Genomic DNA, 3,363 nt, shown 5'->3' with positions numbered 1-3,363 from the left:
CAGGTTGAGATTCCGCCGTTGTTGCGTTAGCAACGCGAACAGTGCCGATCGTGAGAAAGACAAACGGCGGGCGGGTTCGGAAACAGCCCGTGTTGGAATGGATTGTGGAGAAGGTTCAACATAAAATATAGAACAAAGTCAGATTTAGTGCAAACCACCGGAGAACCGAGATTAACCACCGGTAGGAGCTTTGGTCAAGTGAAACTCTTACGTCAAGCAGTGATTTCGTGGCCTGTCCATCATGGACCTGTCCGAGGTGTTTTTAAAACCGCCTTGAGTCAGGAGCATTCAAAAGCACACAAAAAGCAAAAATTCAAAATTTGTTCTAATAAATTTCTAAAATTGTTTTAAAGAGGTTTTATTTGCATTATTAATTCATGTATACCCTCCAGCAGGCAACCACCGACACGGCCACTCTGTCCAGGTCGGAAAACGAAAACGACCAGCGTTGAACTGCACCTCCAGGCAGTTTTCTGGCGCTTGGCGTACTTCTTGAGCAGATCTAACTGCCCTTCTTGGCCAACACATCCTCCTCGCTTGCCTTCAGGAAGCAGGTAGTGGCACTCGTACCACCGGCGGAACGGGCCACATCGATCACGATGATGGCGTTTTTAAACAGTTTGGTGCGCACGAGCTCGTTGTTGGACGCGTTGTACAGGTTATACGTGATACGTGGATGATACGTGCCTTGCGGGAGCATTATCCAAAGCCTAGGCAAAGCTGCCGACGTCCAGATGGAGCGCACGGAACTTTATGTTTTCACCTCGGTTTCGCACAAAGTGGATACGGCTGGCACTAATCTTGATGTTGGCGGCCGTGCGTCCTAACTCATTCTTCCTCTTCTTGCGGATAGCGGCCTGCTTGTCACCGGTGGCCCGCATCTTGTGATAGCTATCACGGCCGGTACCCATCTTGATGTGTTGATCGAGAAAGAAAGGTGAAAGATTTTGTGGAGATGTCAACATCGATCGCTTTACTGCAGGTTCTTGTTTGGAACACGATCGCCACTTTTCCTGGATGCGCGACGGTTTTCTGCTCACTCAGTATGTTGTACTCCGGATGAGGGATCTTCTCCTGCAGTTGCACATCCAACGGTGAATCAGCACAAATCTTCTCGCCGTCCTGCTCGATGGTCTCGGTCGTAGTGTGTACTTGCCCAACCGGACGCTGATTCCACAAGTGGAAAGAAATTGCATCTATTCTATCAATTTCTATCGATTTCTCCCCGACCAGTTGATCAGAAAACTTTATAGCTAAACTTATGCGCACCTAGGAAATTCTCGTACTCTAGCATGGCCAACCATCGAATCCCTTCAATATCGGCGTCCTCTTCGCCGTAGATCCTCAACCCGATTGCTTATCCCACACTCGTTCCGCCTAGGTTCAGAAATAAATCCGCCCACTGCCACACAGCGCGGCGTCGTATCAACAGCGGCGTCCGTCGTCAAGATGACCGGAGGTGGGTACGATATCGTAGGTTGACCAACGGTACCGGACGTGGCCCTGCTACAGATGGAAAGCCGCTGGAAGTCACGCTCCTCCCAGATCAGCAACCGGTCGCCGAAGAAGGCTGTTGTTTGTTTAGCCAAAATGACATTTCTCGCCGTCACCAAGCCAGTGCAGCCAAATTTAAGATTTTTTTTTAATTTTGTTTGACGTTTCCAGTTTGACATTTCCAGTTCCCGTGGAACCGGAGGGGTAAGCCGATTTGGTACCCACTTTTTGGAGCCGAATGGCTTGTCGTGTCGTCGGTCGTTCCACGCGCGTGATGCTTGCATCAACCCATAGATGGACTTCTGAAGCCGACACACCAGATTCTCGCCCTGCTCGAACCCCTCGGGTTGAGCCATAAAGATCTCCTCCGTTAGTTCGCCGTTGAGAAAGGCTGTGCGAACGTCCATCTGGTGGATCACCATCTTCTCGTGGTTTGCCAGGGCTAGGACAGTGCGCAACGTGTCCAGCTTGGCAATGGGCGAGTACGTCTCAGTGTAGTCCAGGCCGTACTTCTGGCTAAACCCTCTAGCGACCAGGCGGGCCTTGTACCGGTCAGGTTTGCCGTCGGTTCCCCGCTTTATCTTGAACACCCACTTATTTGTGATTGGTGTCCGCTTCGCAGGAAGTTTCTCCAGCGTCCAGGTTCGGTTTTTCAACAGAGACTCCATCTCCTCGTTGATAGCCGCTTCCCACAGCTTCCAGTCGCTTCGCTTCCTGGCCTCCGAGAGCGAGTTCGGAAGGTTTTCGACGTAGTTCATCGCGTTCAAGGCGTACGCTGCGTAGTCGACCTCGTCCTTGAGCCAAGCAGGCGCGGTCTTCTCTCGTTGCGGATACTGCGGTTGGTCTACGCCACCTCCTTGAGGCAGGGGATCCTCCTCGCAACTGTCAAAGTCGTCTTCCGGTTGCTCACTCGATGTGCCATCCGTTTCAGCTGAACGCACACTGGCCGCTTCTTGCTCATCGTCTGACTGGTCCTCGTCTGACGACTCGTCTCCAACAATCGGTTGAGAAATCTTGTGTAGAGACTCACTTTTGTACTATCCGGATTCCTTCTCCTCCGCGAAGTCGACATCTCGTACGTGGACAATCCGCTCGAGCTCGGGGTTCCACACTCGGTAGCCGTTCTGGTGGTAGCCAACGAAAACGCCCTTCCACGCCTTCGGGTCGAGCTTCTTCCGGAGTTCCTTGGGTACGTGAGCGTACACCGGGCAGCCAAATGCGCGCAGCTTGGCGACATTCGGCTTCGAACCACGAGGTGGTCACTCCAAATATATTGCATTTATTTCATAAGTTAATCCGTATGTGCATCCATATTTACGTGCATACACAATTCCTCTATGAATTTTATTTCAGTGTTTTTCACAGCTGTCATCGCAAACGCGCGCACTGTTTACAAACAACAACAAAATCAATCTGTCTCTATTACATTTCCCGGCCGGGCGAGTCGCTGGCGCTCTATTATCATCCGGCAATTTCATGGACCAGCAGCTTCGTCGTAGTAAATCCGCATTTTCCATTGTTTTGTGTTGAATTTAGTGCGTGTTCCGGACTCAGTAAGGCACCAGCAATCGAGATGGTGGTAACCCAGGAGGACAAGTCGATCGAGCTGCTGGACGTGGACCCTCATGAGACGGAGGACGACGGGGCGGTGGTGGTGCTGGACTCCAAGCGGAAGGGCAAGCGCACCGTAATCAAGACTTTGACACGGCAGACGTACTTTTTGCCCATGTTTGGGCTGGTTGATCCAGAGAAACTCAAGCCGGGCGATTTGGTGGGCGTAAACAAGGACTCGTAACTCATCCTGGAGACACTTCCGGCCGACCGAGCAGTATTCGGACATTGGCGGGTTGGACAGGCAAATCCAGAAAT

General features: G+C 51.6%; 1 pseudogene; it reads right to left on the bottom strand.

The window, feature by feature from the left end:
* Positions 1 to 207: 207 nt before the first annotated feature.
* LOC119769706 lies at positions 208 to 1,217 on the bottom strand (annotated as a pseudogene).
* Between the last annotated feature and the right edge of the window lie 2,146 nt (positions 1,218 to 3,363).

Source organism: Culex quinquefasciatus, chromosome 1 (assembly GCF_015732765.1).
Source record: "Culex quinquefasciatus strain JHB chromosome 1, VPISU_Cqui_1.0_pri_paternal, whole genome shotgun sequence".
Taxonomy (NCBI): Eukaryota; Metazoa; Arthropoda; class Insecta; order Diptera; family Culicidae; genus Culex; species Culex quinquefasciatus.
Note: the sequence above shows the minus strand (reverse complement) of the source record. Positions and strands in the feature narration are given on the sequence as shown.